This window comes from Lonchura striata, chromosome 9 (assembly GCF_046129695.1).
Source record: "Lonchura striata isolate bLonStr1 chromosome 9, bLonStr1.mat, whole genome shotgun sequence".
Classification (NCBI taxonomy): Eukaryota; Metazoa; Chordata; class Aves; order Passeriformes; family Estrildidae; genus Lonchura; species Lonchura striata.
Window position 1 is genome coordinate 24,347,109 of NC_134611.1, and position 19,051 is coordinate 24,366,159.

At 37.1% G+C, this 19,051-nt stretch overlaps 1 long non-coding RNA gene across 1 annotated transcript in view; it reads right to left on the reverse strand.

Annotated features, from left to right (window-relative positions):
- LOC144246768 (uncharacterized) overlaps positions 1 to 19,051 on the reverse strand; it is a 126,337-nt gene that overhangs the window by 88,000 nt on the left and 19,286 nt on the right. Inside the window, exon 4 of the long non-coding RNA XR_013340478.1 lies at positions 8,343 to 8,462. This is a non-coding gene — a long non-coding RNA (uncharacterized LOC144246768). The remainder of the gene's footprint in view (positions 1 to 8,342; positions 8,463 to 19,051) is intronic.

Genomic DNA, 19,051 nt, shown 5'->3' on the forward strand with positions numbered 1-19,051 from the left:
GTGCTCTTGCAGCAGAACATCCAAAAAAAGAACATCTAAAATATGTATTCACCAACATCTGTCTCGCTTTGACTTAAAGAAGCAACTCAAGTATGCATGTAAGTCCGAGCAAAATGTTTTCCATTCACTTTGACCTTCTCAAGAAGTTTCATGAGGTTATATGGGAAACCCCACTTTTATACAAAAGTAACCTTGACTACACACAATGTGGGCATTGGCACTTGGGCTAAGAGTGGGGGTAGGGAAAAACCAAAATTCACAACAAAAAGAAACCTCTCAAGCACTGCTAAAAATATAGAGCTTAAAGCAATATATTTTTCAACTGACACATTTTGCAAGCTTTCTAAAAAGGAAGTATAACCAATATGTTGAATATATAATTTTTCAATTATAGAAACATAAATATAGTATTCTGTTCCTAGGCTATGATAGAAATGCCAATTGCTTCATTTGAGAAAATTAATTTTAATTTGGATTATGGACAGTGTTGTGTTTTTCTTTCACATCTATCTACAGCCTAACCTGTGCAGGAGTGTTTCACATTAGATGCAAAAGGTATATTGGTGTAATAGTAGTAACTTGATCACTTATCTGTCATATTTTTCTGTCATGTGTAACAATATCCAGCCCTAAATGGTTTACAAATAACACACATAAATATTCCATCACCAGTAAGATGGGGAAAAAAGAACTGTATGGGGAAACACAAAACTATATTCAAATAAACATGGAAGAAAAATGAGGAAAGGCTGTTTGAAACTAGAGGATGTTATTACCATAGACATCTGTATACTAAAATTACACACTCTTTTTGTAATTGAATTGGAAACTTGGGATTATAAAACTTGGGTTTGCTTTACACCTTAGAAAATATATTAGTATTGTAATGAATTTTATGTAGAGCATGCATTTGTACATTCTCCTGTGTGTGTGCCTGGAAGACTTTACCTGTGTATCCCTCAATGTGACAGACCCACAGACACACAGGCTTACAGGGAAAAGCACAGCCTTGCACTGTTTGCATCTTCAGCCTGGCAGAAATAAAGCAGCTGATGGCATTGCAACATCTTTACATGACTGGTAGTGCCAAGTCACTTAACCAAAAATCTAGAATCCCAAGCAGTCACAAGTATTTTTTCTCCAGAGTAAATTTATCTCTCTATGCCAATTGAAACTTACTAGTATTTATCAAAATCCATGGTTTCTTTGGAGTTTTGTTGAGTTGTTTTATTAAGGCAAGCACAGGGAAATAGCACTGCAGAGCCATTATTTTTCTAATACACGATTAATTTTTATATTGTCATTTATTCTTAAACCTAAATATTGACATGAGAGAAAGGTGTTGTATCTGAGTATCAGTGTGATGCAACTCTTCATTAAATTGTTAAAATAAAAAAGGGATTTTGCCATGAAATCCCCACTGGAAATACAATTACTCCAACAATTTACTTAAAGTTCTGCAAAAATACATCATCACACCACAAACCTAATGGAAGGAACATCATAAAGCAGGAAAGGAATTAAACTCATGTCAAATTGCTAATATTTAATTTAAGTTGAAAAAAATAATCAGCTATAATAGTCTTTCTCAATCCATTAATGTGATGTTTAGGAAGTTTTTAGTGGCAGGATATTGTATTGCAGAATGACAAAGCTAAACTGCTGGTGCTACCTACCACTGGATAAATGGAAATGCAAGGAGCCTGGGCTCACAGGATGCTTGATGGAAGATACAGCTTTGTTTGTCTTATTTGATTATTCATCTTCTTTACAATAGAAAACGGTTAATATCTGTGAAGTTGCTACATTTTTAGCAGCAAAAGTTAAGACTTTTTTTCAGAGTGCAACACCAAAATTCAACCTGAGAGTCAGGAAAGGGATGCAAAAATATCCAGAGTTCAAATGCATTGCTTCAAACACTAGGAGATATCAACACTCCATTAGTCTAGCCTAGATGCAACTCAGAATTACATGAAATAGGGATTACGTAATTTATTTAATGAACATAAAGGCTACTACCCTTGTTCAATATTCTTTATTTTGGAGCAGCTGAAACAAATACATTGGAAATTTGAAAATAATTTTCTATTGAAGAATGATTAGACAATTTGTGATGTGTAGTCATAATTGATTTCTGTCCATAATGACTGAAATGACGAGTAAAACAAAAATTCAGACATTTGAAATGTGAATAGAAAATTACAAGTGGTATTCAGTGAGGAAAAACATGAGGTAGAACATCTCATTAAAAACTAGGCATACTATATGAAAAAAAATTTTGGTGATTTTACTGGAAGATGTTAAAAAGAAATAGTGAATAAAAAACAGGTTCAGAATAAAACAGGACACTAGCAAAGGCTTATATAAAATTGTGTGGATTTTTTTTTTTTTAATCATAGAAGTATGTATATCTGAAAATAGACTGGTAAAGACTACATATCTGAAAACAACTCCAGACAGGAAATATTTATATTATTGTGCTGGTAACTTAGATAAATTAAAATTAGTTTAGGCAGAGCACTAAAATCTGCATATTATTGTAAAACCCTGTTCTGGAAGGAGAATCAGAAAATCTAAGCTGTCTTTATCCCTAACTAAATTTGGAATAAATTATTCAAACCATACTATCAACGCTACAAGATAAAAAAAAAATTCTACCTAAACAAGTACTTCCCTTCACATAATCAGTTACTTTAAATTTACCTTCTACAAAAAAAAAAAAAATAGTAAGTGTTCGTACATGGTATATTGATTATTTTTTAATACTGCTGTAGGTGTTGGAATATTTAAGGAGAACACGCTCATTAATGACTACAACAATGAAATAATTTCTTTCAGACCAATCCTTCAGCATCTCATCCTGTTACTTGATCCCTCAATCTCTAATTTTAATAAAAATAGATAAATAGATATTACATAAAGGGCTTTCTCATTAAAATGCTTTTCTGACATGTTCATATGCATTATCATCAATTCCCTGAGCTGGTGTTATCATGGGAAAGTCAATGGCTTTTGTAATATAAACAAGGCAATATTTGTTGTTGGTTGCACTTCACTCATTTGTCATCAGCCTTTCTTTTGGGATAAGTGTATTTTGGTGAGCCTTGTTCACATCCACTATTAGGTTTGAGTTATGAGTAGGGCAGGCACTTCTTCAGGCTATACCTTTTCATACCAGTCAGAAAATTCCCTTTGTGACTTATACAGCCCAGGCTCTCAAAGGACATGGAATTTGCAGGTATTTATGCAAACACACATCTTAGTGTAAAATGTCCATAGCTGAATAACCACTTATCATTGTGTTTTCCCCAAGACATTAAAATCTCCAAAAGAACAGGCTCAGAACACTGCAAGTAAAATATAATCCCATAAAATCATAGGGTTCATCAGGTTCGAAAAGACCTCCTGAGATTAAGTCCAGACAACAACCTAACCAGATCCACCACTAAACTATGTCCTTAAATGCAAATAACTTCATTTTTTCTCACTGTTCTCCACAGAAAAAGATTTTAAAAAAATTATGAAAGCCACTCAGAATCTTCCAGTGACTCCAGTGCCCATGTGAGGCACTTGATATTTTCACTACACTACACAATTCATTTCTCTCTTCCTTATAATAGTCATTTATGAGCAAAACCAAACAATTCTTATAGCAATCCTAACCAAGTAAACATTTAAAATTGAAAAGTAATACTCCTAGGATTATAATGCAATAGGCCATTTATCTGAACAACAAATACAAATTCTTCTCTGAAGAAAACCAGCTTGTACTATAAAGACCTCATCCTAGATTCATTATAAAGTCTTGATAGCAATGGGATTAGTGGATGCTATTAAAAATAGGAGCTCCTTTCCTGTGCTTTTTCCACTCCAGGACAGATGCTTTTTGGAATGCTTGTACTGCAGAATTTGAGCCCACTTATCCCTCTCCTGAAAGCTGTTGTGCAAGGCAGGGGCAAGTCTTCATATTGCTCGACTGACATTCCAACTCTCTAGAAGTCTTCTGACTACATCAATATTTCAATCAGCACCTGGGCACGAGCCATTTGATAATTTGGTGGTGAGAAGCTTCCCACCCCCTTGTTCTAATGGCAATTGTGCTCATATCAAAAATGCATTTGCTATCAGGAAATGGAAAAGGTCCTGGGGAATATGGACTTTACAAGAGAAAGGACTTTTAAAGGTCTCATATAAAGGCATAATAAATGAGACCTGTTAGATATTATCTATAATGCACCACCATATATAGTGTGCCAATACCCTCTAGTGGATACACTTGCCTGTGTTTATGCCACCTTTCTCTAGCTAGCATACTGAGTCCCATAAGCCTTCTTGTAAAAGATTCTCCTGGCTCACGTGGCAAATTAGGGGAGTTTTAGAGCAAAAGTCTCCTTAATTGGCGTTCTGCAGTCTATTGAGCATGAAGGTTTAACATGGTCCCTACAACAGCTTCTCCCTCTCCCAAAAGGCATAACTTGATTAAAATACTGATGGAGTTTTATGAAGCGCTGTGTGCATTCATGTGGGGTAATAAATAGATATAACTGAAGGCAGCTTGACATTTGTGTATTTATTCCTTTCTGTTTACCAGCCTAACAGTATCTTCTGTTACCATAAAATGATTTATACAACTTTGTCAGGCTCAGAACGTGTTGAAGAGGAGTTCGCGTGAGCCAGACAGGGGGTGAGACAGAAGCTTCCATTATCAGCAGAAAGGCAGAGTTAAAATTGATTGCCATACATAGAGAGCTTTCTCAATTGGTAATGTTTTTTTTTCATCTGCAAGACAAAGTCCTTGTGAATAAATGGATATCCCTACAGCTTATCTGTAATCATTTGCTATCAAACAGCAGCAAGCAAAACAACCCCATCTTACTGGCTTCCAAGTGGGTTCTTACTTGTCAGCTAATAATGTAAAGTAAAGATTCTAGGTAGCATTTCCTGGAACTGTTGTCTATATTTCTAAATTTAGCAATTGTTTCTGCATAAAGGCAAGAGTCTGTGCTCAGCTTAAGGAATTTATGGTTTTCAGAGTGAAATTCAAGTTCAAGGTTTTAGAAGGGCAACTAGACTGCATGCATATGTGTTATGGACCAAAAAGAAAGATCTTTGGTGTGCAGAGTGTTCCAGCAAACTTAAAAATTAATTCCACACTTAAAACAGTCACTTGCAAGTTATTTATTTGTATACAAACGTTACTGTAAAAAAGGGTGGTGATGTACTTGGAAACATTACTAAAATGAAAGGCACTGTTGTATTTGATATTTTGCAAAAGCATGATTAAAAAAGCAGCCATGCTCACAAATAACACACATCCAAGTTACATCCAAACCTCCACTAGCATTTTCTAGCAAGATGTACAGATGAAAATGTTCTCTATTACACTAACAGGTCTTCATACAACACCTCAATTTCTTAAGGAAATAGATCTTTTGCCTACATCTTATAAAGCCATCGTTGCACACAGTGTTGCAAACCATTATTCATATTGCATCAGCTTTTCTGCAGCAACTAAAACCCAGAATCCCTTTCCTGATTACTTTATAGCCTATCTGGGCTGAATTCAGATAAAGACAGTTATCATGGTGTGGGGAAGGAATTAAAGCATTGAACAGTAAAATTAAATAGAATACTGTATACTCTGGCTCTTGACAGATGTAATCAAATAAGCTGCAATTTGGAATTGTGTATGTTGTTCTATAAGGAGCTAACACCCTCCACAGACAAACAGGTACAACTCCTGGTGATTCAGGCTAAAACCAGATAATTTTCCATGTTAGGTTTAAAGTCAAGCCAAAGAGAATCTGAGTAGGTCCTGGAGGCAGATCTAAGGAAAAAGAGTAAGCTAAGGACCTGACTTCTGCTGTGCTTCACAAGAGACAGGTTTTAGCACTTTTGACAGTCTTTGTAAATAAATGGCTTTTTTACTCTTCAATGATTATCACACATAAATAGATGGGGAGTCTGCAAAAAGGTCTAATTAATCACTATGAATAAGGCAAAATTAAAAATATTTATAATTTTAGAAGTTATAGTATCCTGGATTGGGGTTTTGTTTTCTTGATTATAATTGTTTCCCAATCAGATATGTGGCCAGAACAGAAGTAATAGAGTGCAAATATAGTAGCAGCAAACAAATTTTCAGGACAAACAGCTGTCTGTTCCAGAAGACAACACAAAAATTGAAGACTTAACAGAGCTGACCTCAATCAATGCTGAGATTCAGTCTGGTGTTTCAATGATCAAAACTAATTGGTTTCAAAATTACCCATAATTAATGGGCCAAATTCCCAAAAGACTGTTTTCATTCTATCTCCTTGGAAATAACCAGTGTTCAGACCTACCCTCCATAGGAATAATCTGTCAAACATATAGTAGGATGAACTTAAGTAGGCTTCACAATATGAGAGAAAAGTTAAAGACATAGATAAACAGGGATGAAATAGCATGGGAGATTTAATTCATCTATTACACTTGAACAGTATTGTTCTGTTTTAGTGCTTGTTTATCTAACAATTCTGCAGCCTCAATTTTCAGCATGCAGGTATATAAATTTTAAAGAAAAGACATCCTTAGCTATGTGTTTATCATATATTCAATATAATAAAGAAAAACATTTTTCTATGAGATTAATTTTCTCTGCTAAAGAAGTGTATTAATAACAATATATTAGGATGTAATCTAATGTAAGACATGAGGAAGGATCCAATGTGACTTAAATCAGGTCAATCTCTGTCCATCTATTACAAGCAAACTGCAGCTCACTAATTTTCACACAAGTTCTCCTCTTGCCAGAAATTTCTCTTTATCAAGCTTTCTCTTAGGAAGTAGGGAAATAAACTCATTGCACACATGTTTAATCGGTCACTCATAAATACAGAAGAGAAACTGACACCCCTCCATTGCAGGAAGAAAAAGAAGAGAAGCATCACTAAGTATTAAGCTCTTTCTCTTCTAGGTTGCCACTTCAAATGAGACACAAGAACTGCTACCTTGGCCTGATAGATGCTTCATGGGCCATTTTTAGCCCCCACTCTACTTTCACCAGAACAGATAGCACTGAAACACTAATAACAGCTGTCTTTAGCAGAATCTGGATGAGACTTTGGCCAGACTCCTTGGAGTTTCTCCCTACACTGCTGTGATACCTGCCCCGGCTCTTTCCAGGAGCCCCTCAGCACCCTGAGCAGCCCCAGGGGAGAGCTGAGCCCTCACAGCTCTGGCTGCTGCTGCCCAGGGAGCAAACACAGGGCTCTCCACTTGAGCAACCAGAAATACTAAAAACTCGCTCAAAATTCCTTCAGATATAACAACAACAACAAAAAAAAATTGCCACAGCCATGTGTTGGATTCTTAATTTTGCCTTTTAGCCTGGCCTTATAGGATACACAAGAGGGAAAGATGAGAAAGGCAAGGCCAGAAGTCGGAAGGTCAATTCAAAAGATTTTACCCACAATAAAGTCAGTCATGACAGCACACAGACACGCTCAACCGTACATCCCAGGTCCAGACACACTGCTCTGCATCCATGAATATGTACACAGAAGAAAAAAGAAAAAGAAAGGAGAAAAGAAAAAAATCTTTTCCTTCCTACATCCTGGCGGCAGACCAAAAATCAATACCAGTTGCCTGAGTAAAATCTCACCCTGACAGGGCCTCCCTGCTGGCTACGCAGCAATACTAATGGTCTTGTAGTGGTCTTTAGACAACACAGGGATGTCAATATAATTTTGTTCCACTTTTCTTGCTTGCCATCTCCTATCTGCAACCAATTCATAACTTCAGTTACTCATACCTTTGCACAAATGTACTGACTCTCCACCTACACATTTAGCTGTCCCTTTCCTCACTCCAGTGCCTCTCTGATCACTGTGACAGCCTTTGCAGTGTGTCCCTCCAAATCTGCTTTGCCTTTAATATTTCACTAAAATGCCAATGAAAACTGCCTTTGCCTCCTGGGAGCACAAAAATTTTCTTTTCTTCTTCAAGCACAATAGACAAAGCCTATTCCCATCAGCCTAAACAAATAAGCAATGGAATCAGAAAATCAGGGACGTATATTGAAGGCTTTTCAAATTTTAACCTTAGAAGGCTTCAGAGATATTAGTTAACTCCTTAGGGAAAATATTGCATTTCATAGAAAAATAAAAGTTATATATGCATTTAGGAAAAGTGCTGAAAACATACAGTGTGTACTTTCTGGTGAGCAGCAACATGAAAAGTTCTAAAGCCTTTTAGCTAAAATATTTATATTTTCTAAACAGGCAACTGACTGTAGAGAAACACAGGCATAGAAGATGTACAGCTGGATCTTAAGCACACAAAAGAGGAAGGATGAGCACCTTTCCATCAGCACGGCAGTCCCATCCTCCAGGAGCCCAGGCAGGGCAGGGCAGGGCAGGGTCCATGAGCTCCCGTGGGCACGGCCACCTCCGGAACCACCTCAGCTAATGTGGATAAGCCTGCAAAAGAAACCAGTCTGTAATACATAATTCATCAGCCTCACAAGGCCATTGTGAGAGTTAATCAGAGGGGGAAAAGATGAAAAGATAACAATTCTCAGTGGCCTGTGCTGGGTGTCACAGGAGAGGCCAGGGCAGTGCTGCAGCCGGGGCTCCCCTGCCTCAAGCCAGGCCTCACGGGCCTCATGGCAGCCCCTTGCAGGCTGAGCACAGTGGAACCAAAACTCGTGGCAACGCAAGTGTCACACTGTGATCTTGTATAAATGTCTCTCTTAGCAAAGAGCCCTCACCCCAGAGCTCCAGTGGAGCCCAGTGGGTCTGTTGCTAACTCCAATGCTAGGGCGCCCAGGCCTTGCTGTTCCCTACTCAGCCCGGAGGCGCAGGCAGAGCGTGCCACAGAGCGTTTGGCACAGCACAAACCCACACCTCACCACCACAGCTCTGGCTCCTAAAAGCACACCACAGTATGCAAAACAAAGGGTGTGCAAACAGGATATGGAAGATCCACAGTGGTCCATGGCAGAGCAGTTTGGGAGCAGCCACACTGATGATTTAGAATAGCAGGTTCAGTTCCTCATCCCCACTCCTCAGTCTTTTCCCTCCCTACCTCTGGCAGCCCCCTGATCTCCAGCTATTCACAAGAATAGTGAACCAACACCTGGTATTCCAGAAATCAGTCACAAGAACACTAATTGCATTGGATGGAAATCTGACATGGGTCCAGCTGCACTCAATGGACATAGGAGCCATTTCCTGTAGTCTGTATCCATTGTTAACTATTGTTTGGGTCCAGACGAAGTACACCAGATTAAAAAAACCCAAAACAACCAAACCTCCAGATTACAGGTATTGATCTCAAAGATATCACCCTAAATTCACAATGCAGTAAGAATCAGTCTAGAAGCAGCCAAGTAGATTGATATGGAACACTCTTCCTCCACATACTCCCTACAAGCAATTTTTTCTGCACTACTTAAACTTGAATAAAATTGAATATTTCTTATAAGAATTAATATATTGTTTGTTGAATGGTAAGGATTTCGCCATTGCTTGTACATTCAGGCACACTATAGAAGAGTGGTTCACATTATTTCCATAACCAAGGCCACTCAAGGAGTTTTATTGCTTTCTTTGCTTCCTATGAGGCATTTTACCAAGAAATGTATTGACAATTCCAGAATGTCATTGCTACGTAAAGATACATATTTTTTTTAAACCATTTTAAGAAATCAAGGAAAATTAATATTAGCATGTAAATGCCTTATGTGAAATAGAAGCAACAGGGAAGATTAACACCTTGCAGGGAAGAACTAGGAGACAAATGTATTAAAAGAGATGAGAAAACTTTCAAGATCAAAAAAAGAGCTAGAAATACTGGGAATCATGTACAGGAGCTCAGGGAAAAAAAAATATGGAGTAGATGAGAGCCTTTGAGATTTCTTATTGCATGGATGGAAATGACAGATACACATCACTCCCAAATGAAATTAATTATTAAATACATGTTTATTTTGTCAGGATGCCCCATCTTATTTGCTACTTTATATTATTCACAGGGTGTATTCAAATTCCCTGCTAATATATTATAAATATATGTGCTATAGGCCCCTTAGTAAAATTGATTATAAAGATATCTGTATATAGAACTGCTTTTAGCATATCAGCATAAAATTAAACAATATTAAATTTCATTTCAAGTACAAAGGCTATTTATCTTTAAATAAAATGCTTTTCAGCAATTAGTAAACACTCCACTATATTACTGCATGGTGATAAGATTAAAAGAAGCTTATTACTTTTAAGCTATAAAATATACTGAACTGTGAATTAACACAAAGATAAATGCAAAATATCTCACACTTGGCTAATTAAGAACCAACATCAGTTTTCCTCATCATAACCAAAATATTTGAGCCAAATCCCTGGCAAGTAAAAGTCAGTCAAGTCTGTTTACTCCAAGCCTACACTGCCTGCAGCTCAGATCTAGGTTTATGCCCTGGCCTGGGATTTGCACTAATAGTGTGAGCCCTAACAACAACTGAAAGGATGAGCTTCCTACTAAAATCTCTTGTGTCAGCATTTAGGATTAACTTAACTTGAAAAAAATAAAAAAAATAAAGATAGAGAAAAGATACAAGGAAGCAACATCATCAATAAAGCAGAGCTAAGAGGTAGAAAGGGAAAGCAAAAGAGAAATCACATTGCTTCACAAAAATTAGAAACTTCCATAGAAAACCAAAACTTATTACACTGACTTTTCACTTTTTCAGTGTGCTTAGAAACGTAAATTATTTGTGAAGTTTGAAAACTGTTATTTCACATGTTAATAATCCAGGTATGATTCACACTGAAAAAACATTTATTCATGGAAATAGTATTAAACTCTCACTGGGATAAATTTGCTCAAAATTTGTTATTTTGCCTAGGGCAAAGGCATCACATTGAATTCACATGGTAAGTGCTAGAATTCCAACCTCTGTCAGATTTGGACAAACTCTCCTCAAAAATCCATTTCCAAAAATGTTTGGAAGCCAGCTTTCACAGAACTAAGGATGACGAAAACATAAAATCTTCTAATATGTCATAATTAGCATGGTCAGCTTCATTATTGGAAAAGCCAACTTTTCCAAAATGCTTATGACAGAAGAGAAGGGCATTAGGAGGTCCTTGTATTCAGCCTAAGACCAACACAAGACCACACATTCTTCAGTTAAACCATGATGATATTTGTCTCTCCCCTCACCCCCCCAAACACACAGGATACAAAATCAGAGAGCTGGAAAAGTATTTATATTGTCCATTTGCACTAGAGGCAATTCTTCAGGAAAACACTGTGTTTTCTTAGTTCAGCTCCTGAATTTAAAAATAATCATGATACTCAGGTAAAAGAAATAATACATAGCACAGTGCTCAGCTCAGAACAATCCAAAGCATGGGAGTGTCAGCACAGGAAAGATTTTCCTCATCAGACCAGAACACAGAAGCAAGTACAAGGTCTAATTCACTCCAATAGCAGCTGACTTGTCTCAGAGGCAGCAAGGTACCACATCCTCCCAAATCAAAGCCTGGAAATTACCAGTAATAAGTAGACAAAGGAGTCACAAATGAAGATACAAGCCCTGTGTTCCTTAAGTGTGCTAGTAACATGTCTCTGCTTCATGTCTCAGCGTGGTTTTGAACAGCTGTTGGTAGAAACAGATGGTGTTTATCCATTCTAATATTTAGTCATATTTTAATTTATTGATATTGCAACTGTTACATTGAACCAAGTGAGACTGGTAGGTGCAATGACACACAATCCCACTACCTTTAAAATGAAATTGGTAACCAAAACTTAGTCCTGATGGAAAGCAGTAGTCATTGGTATTAGGATACTTCTTAATGTACTGTATCCTTAAATTGTTTTAATTTTAGGAAACAAAGTTTGAAAACTTCCCATCACTTCCACTATTTATATTATGCCCTTGCAATTCTTCACCAAAAAAATCCAAGACAACATTTGCAGAACAATCACAAATAGAAGGCTGGGGTTTATTGTCTAATATGTTAATTTAGTTATCAGTTAGTGCAGTCCAAGATCAGTGTCCTAGTCCATGAGGCTCCCAGCCTTCTGCTCCAGTTCAGTGATTTCCATCAAAACAGAAAGAAAGAACATGAAATTTTTAATACAACTTGATCCCTGACAATTTTTATTTCAAAATTATTCCATTGAAAATGCAGACTACTACAGTTTGTAAGCCTTAAAAACAATCCAAAGTGAAAAGCAACTATGGGAATTTCTCATTCAGCTTTGCTCTCTCTCTCTCTCTATATATATACACACACATATATAAACACACACAGAGATTTATACAATAAGGCAGGCTAAGATACACAAGAAGAAAGAAAAGCAGAAAACCAGCCAAAATTAAGCACAATCTTAACTACAAAAGCTTCAAGGAAATGTTTTCTAATCAACTGAATTTTAATGGGGGGAATTGGGGGGCAATGTATGTGTGCAGCAAAACATCAGCTACATGGACAACAACCAAGGTGATGCCCTCAGCAGGGTCAGATGTTACATTTACCCCTGCAGTTAGGATCTGGTGGGATTTGGGATCATACTTCAAGCTCACTCACAAGTCTTTCTCCACAAGAGGAGAAAAGCAGCCTGTATGCCTTGCATAAGGTCCCAGCACAGCTCTTGCCTTGACAGCTGACAGAGCAGAGCGGTTGCATAAGTGTAAAAAAAAACAAAAAAACACGAGAACATGGACTTGCCTACACAAACCAAACAGGATATCAAGTCACCATAACCCTGGGTGAGGGACCACAGAGGGATCACAAGCAGTACACCCATGTAGAAGAGTTTTTTCTGCCTCTGAAGGAAATTATCCAATACTCCTTATTTTAACATTGTAAGGAAGATTCACACGTTCCATTAGAAAGCACAGTCTTGCTCTTTTCCTGGCCATTGGCCACCATTGAGACTCAAATCAATTACTGCAGAGGTAAAAATAACATCTTGCAAAGAATCATTAGAGGCCATTTCCTCAGTTTTCCTATTAAAAGATACTTTACTATATCAGGAGTGACTATGTGGTGCCTAACTATCAGAAAAGCATTACATATGACAGAGAATCTGGAGCTGAATTTAGAAAAAAAAACAGTAAAACAAAAGAAAAGGTAGTTTTTCTATCTCCTTCCTCTGTACCTAATCTTTAGTAATCTAAAGCTAGGATAAGAAGAATGGGTTAAAACTAAATGGAGCTGCTCCTTCAGAAGTCCAGAGCAATGAGGAGGTTTGCAGTAACAGTGGAAATCACCAAGGCAAGACCAGCTGCCTCCCTGCAGGAGGACAGCTGATGTGCTGGGGCAGCTGTGAGCACTAGGAAGGAAACACTGCACTGATTAACCTGTCTTGTTACAGTTAAGAAAAAAAATTAAACAAATCAGCCACATTTGTTTTTCTAACTGTGGTACAGCAACAGTAACCAAAGGTAATCACCTGCCTGTCTTGGCTCCTTTTCTCCTACGGTAAAAAGAACAAAGAGAATTAGGAATTAGCTCAAGCCTTGTATGCTTTGAACTGTCATGACTTGTGGTCCAGTCTTATTCTTTTTGCTCAGCAGTAACTCTGCCCCACATCAGAGCAGAAGGTAACCTACCCCATGCCTTGCTCCCACACCACTGCCAGGCCTTGTCCCACAGCTGGGTGGTGGCAAAAATCTTTGATAGACAATAAAATTTCCTGGATTTGCCTCACAACCTCTTTCACATCAAAGAAACTGCTGGTGTGTGAATCTCTAAGGTTCAGAGTTCACTCAATTTGGATGAGCCCTGAAGCATTCACAATTTTATTCAAGTCACCCTGGCCAGGATCTCATAGCAGGAACAGACTTCCTTAGGGGACTTCTGGCATCGCAACTTTTTTTCAAGAGTGTTGGGATATGCGCCCATCCTTAAATCTGAAAACATTTCATTAAACATTTCATGGCATTTAAAATAATACTAAAAATTCTGTGTGGCCAATTGTCAAAAATTTGTGCTAGGTAAGGGGAGTCCTAATTCCAGATTTCTCTAACCACTTTTAGTTTTTGAAGTTTCAAGCATATATTTTTTCTGTACTTTGTTAAAAGCTGGTGTCCCAATTTCTGGCTAATATTCCAGAATTAGAATTTCCTGAATTCATCTGCTTCTGTCAGAAAGGAGGCTTAGAGATTTTGGTTGTTTTCTGGAATAACAGATATAAAAGCAAAAGCTCATTGGTTCATGAAAAGACTGATTAGTCTTTTAGACTGATTAGACTCTTAGGCTACACTGTATATTCCACTGTGAGATGCACCAAAACCGAAAAAAGCTATTTTAAGAATCTCAAGTCTCCCTCTTCCACTCTCTCTCCATCTTTATTCTTAAGCATGCCTTCCTGTCCTTTAGAAGCCATGATACTTTCATTTCCCTGAGAGAATGAGCCTTCATTATACACAAATATACAACCACAAAGTGTTTTGCATGAGCTCAGGCAGCAGCACTACAGAAACTACATTTTATTTTACTGGGTCTCCCAGACTGTTTACAAGAAGTTCAGGCTAATGTTAATTTTCACAACTGCATAATCAGTTGCATTTCCTCAGGCACAGATTCTCTTTATTATATGTGTGTTAGTTCTTCAAGTCTGCAAGTATGACCTGGAATAGCTGTGTTCTTACAACATCACACTGTCCATGCTTACTGCACTACAAACACCAAACAGCACCTGCAAAAAAAACCTCCCAAAACAAAAACAAGACAAAAAACTCAGGACCTAAAGCTGAACTTTTGACCCCCTTGAAATCTTTCTATCGCCTCTTGTTTAAATGCAACATATCAATTCAATAACAATTTGCCTGCTTCACAGATGATAAAGTTCCTGAAGATTTATAATAAACAAAACATATTAAAATTAAACCCATCAGGAAGTTAGGATTAGAAACATTAATTCCTGGTCAGAAAACAATTGAGGTACAGTCACTAGATTTGTTGTTCTTCCTTTTAATCCCTTTATTCACAGAACCATAGAATATGCTGACCTGGAAGGGATTCATCAGGATCATGGAGTCCAACCTCTGTCCCTGCACAGGACACCCCAACAATCCCACCCTATGCCCGAGAACATTGTTGAACTCTGGCAGCCTTGCTGCTGTGACCATTTTCCCATGCACAACCATCCTCTGGGTAAAGAACATTTTCCTGATATCCAAACTAAACCTCCCCCAGCTCAGCTCCACACCATTTCCTTCAGTCCTGTCACTCGTCACAAGAGTGACAAGATCACCATTTGCTCCTACAATTCTCCCCTCATGAGAACAGTGAAGATCAGCTCCTGTGGATTCCCAGTTTGTCTCACTTTCATGGTAGAACACAACGCCAAGATACAGTACAGCAATTCATGCAGAGAGGAAAACCACAGACTATTTCAGGAAATGCTGGCTGTGCTTTCTTTATGTGCTACAAAAAAAAAAAAAAATTAGAAAAAAAAAGAAAAACCACAACCCAAACCCAAAAAACCACAAACCAGCCAAAAAAACCCACTCCAAAATAATAGAACAATAGAAGCATAGGAGCACTGTTTTCCTAAAAATATGATTTTTTTGTTTTTAAAATATTTTGACAGGCAATTCTCAAAAATATTTATAGCACAGCTTGAAGGAAACAATATAGATATCATCTCATTACACAAACACTGTAAAAAACAGTATTTTACTAGTAAGAGTTCACAAACCAAAACAATGGGATGGATAAGAGGAGGCAAGAAGGGCTATTATCCCCACAGGTACAAGTAGTTACGAGATCCCTACAGAGACACACAGAGACTAAGTGACATGCTATAACACATGAAAAGTATGTGACAGAGAGATAAGAACCAAGACTTTATTTCATCCCTCTGCTCTCCCCCCAGCAGTCTTTAGCCACAAGAACATCCATCTTTTCACAAGGCTGGGCATCATTTTATGGCATTCTAATTATAGAAATGCACAGACAGATTTAGAGAACTTGAAAAATTGATTTTAGTTGCCTTGTTATACCAGCAAGTGATTGACAACCACAGGAAGATCTGAAAACACTGAGGTGTTTGCAAGATGAGACCCACTCAGTATTCTCAGATAGAACCATACCATACCATTGTTTACCATAACAAGCCTTGTAATAGCTTAGGAAAGGAAGCCTGAAATCCACAAACAGGTAAGGGAAAGAAGAAACCATGTTTATAGTCAGAACCTCAGAGGAGATGGGAGAAATACACATAGGAGGTTTTGTTGCCATTTTGCTCATGAAAAACAAGGAAAAAAGAGGGGGGTTATTTCTCCTTCCCCCACATCAGCTGTGCAAGATCCATAGATAACTTAGGCTGATTAAGAAATCTCAGACTTTTCACCTGATAGTCCCAATATCTCTGCTTTTCACAGGTGCAGGTCTAACTCAAGCCAAAGCCAATTTCAAGTTTCATTGTAGCTTAACTCTACAGCAGCACAGCTGTAGCAATGGCCTCATTAAGTATATTACCTACTGATTTCACACTTGAAACCATTTTAAAGTCCTCCATGAGCCTTCCTATTAGCTTAATAATGAAAAGTGTATCAAAGAGTATCTTGCTAAGTTGACTGAAAAATTCAAAGTCCTCCCAGTGAGACAGAGCCAGTGAAACCATGAAATAACAGCGGTCACCGAATTCTTCTCTCATTATGATACTGCTAATTATTGTATTTGGGACTAAAACCTGAACATCTGAGACAGGCAGAAGGTCCAACAGTTTTTGTGTCTTGACAGATTTGCCACTGAAGAATCAAAAAATTAATTTAGGCAATTAGATGGCTGAACATCATCTGTCTCAGCTGTTTTGTACTTCTTCCTAAAATCTGATCAGGGCTTATTGTACATTAATTTAAACACCTCATCTATGAATAAGGGAGAGGAGTGTCTAGACATTACAGCACATAACTGCTGTAGCTACAAAGCAAAATTTCATAATAGCATTTTTTCTTGACATGCAAAAGAATCCCTCTTTCATTATCACCTGCAATGATAGCTGTATTTTTTTTAATTATTCTTTTAATAAAAAAGCAGTAGTCCAAACTACTACCAAAATGAAAGAAAAATAAATCAAGCCAGTGTCTCAGGAAAAGTTAAAATTTCTATACCAAAGTACAAAAATGGGTGGATAGAGCAGTTTCTTACTCAAGTTCTGGTGAGTAGACTACCTCATTTGAAAGAATTTATGCCATCAGTTAAGTAAGATTTTTTTAAGGAAAATGAAATATTTAGTTGTCAGCATCCTAACAGTCCAAACTGAAGTGTAATTGTTGGGACCACCCATGTGTTACTTGTCATTAATAAATGACAATAAATTATAACAAATGATGACATCTTCGTAACCTGTACGCTCCTTTCTGATGTGACAACGCAGAAAGAATTTTGGTTTAACCTTATTATTTGGATTTATATTTATTAAATTAAAACAAACAAACAAAAACATCTGCAACAGCTCACCAGAACCACTAAGCTGCATTCAGATTAAATTGTTTGTACAGCATATGAAGATGGCTGGCACCTGTTTGTGGTGAAAACTCAGACTCCCCAATTTTAAGAGGAGAATAGAAAATAAGTAGAAAAAAGGTACACATATAGAGATAAGCAAGGCACTGACATGGAACTTTGGAGAAAGACATAACATATTTTAATATAGTTTTAGGGAGCACATCTCTGGCTGAGGGAAATATCACATCTCATAATTTGCCAGAGAATTCTGATCACTTATACAAATAGTCAAAGTTGGTGAGAGTATCAAAACAAAAACACTGAGAACATACTCTATTATCATAACAAATGGGACATCTCCCAGCTGAAACAATATCGTTCCACTTTCCTTACTGAGGCAGATATGAGGCAGAAATGTCTCAGAGTTTCTTTCAGGAAAAAAAAAAATGGACTGAAATATTTCAATGCATAATGTACAGGAGCAGAAAAAAATTTTGATACCAAAAACTTACATTTTTATTAAAACAGATGATATTTCTCCACTACTTGTTGCTTACAGAATTGTTATCATCACATCTCCCCACTCCCCAGAAAAAATAGGTTCAAGAAGGAACTAGAGAGATTACTGTGCAAAAAATAAGAAACTATTTCCAAGAAGTAACAGCTCAGAGAGAAACAGCTATCCCTGTACTACCAATAACAATCTCTTTTATTTCTAAGTACTTGAATTATTTTTGTGTATGGCTGTGAAGAGAAGCTTCACTTCAGTGTACTCCAAAGATCCAAAACCCAGAAGATGACAGAATAATTTCAATTAAAAATATTTAAGGCCTTATTCCCTCCAGTCTCTTGATCTGCATATTTTAGTTGCTGATGTTGCTGGTTTCAGCTACCCTAAAATGATGAATTCCTCTGGGATCCACACAGAACCCAAACCATCAAAACAAGAAGGGATGACAGACATGTCCCATATTAGCCCATGTAAAAAGCAAGAGGAAAATATTATTGTGCCACAAAATATTGTGCCAAAAACTGAATTGAAATAAAAATCTGTGTTTCCTAAGTGAAGGCAATGGGACAGGAGAAAACAATCTTATCATAGTCTAGGTATAGTCTAGATTGAGGAACATGAACTTCAGTTCTGTTAAGAAGGATCCAATTTTTACACTGCTTAGTACTGGTTAGAAGAATAGAGATGAGAATGCTTTTATGGATAAGATCAACATGCCTAATTTCAGATTTTAAAGGATTTGAAAATAGTTTTAAATACATGCACACATACACATAGGACCCTGGTAACATTGTCCAATAAGTAGCTAATAGATTTGCAGATTCTTTTATTGTACAGCAACAGGAAAATCATAAAATTGCATTCTCTTAAGAATAAAAGCATTTAAGTCCCAATTCCCATAGTCATGAGGAGGCTTGTAAATATTTTTGCATACTTTAATAGCATCCAATTATAATTTTGTGCTAATTGCTTTAATCAGCCCGACCTGAAGTGTTATAGTATTTTTCCATAATTAAGCAGTACCACATGACAACCAGTGCTTTTCAGAGCTATTATAGTACTTTCTAATGCTATAATAAACAAA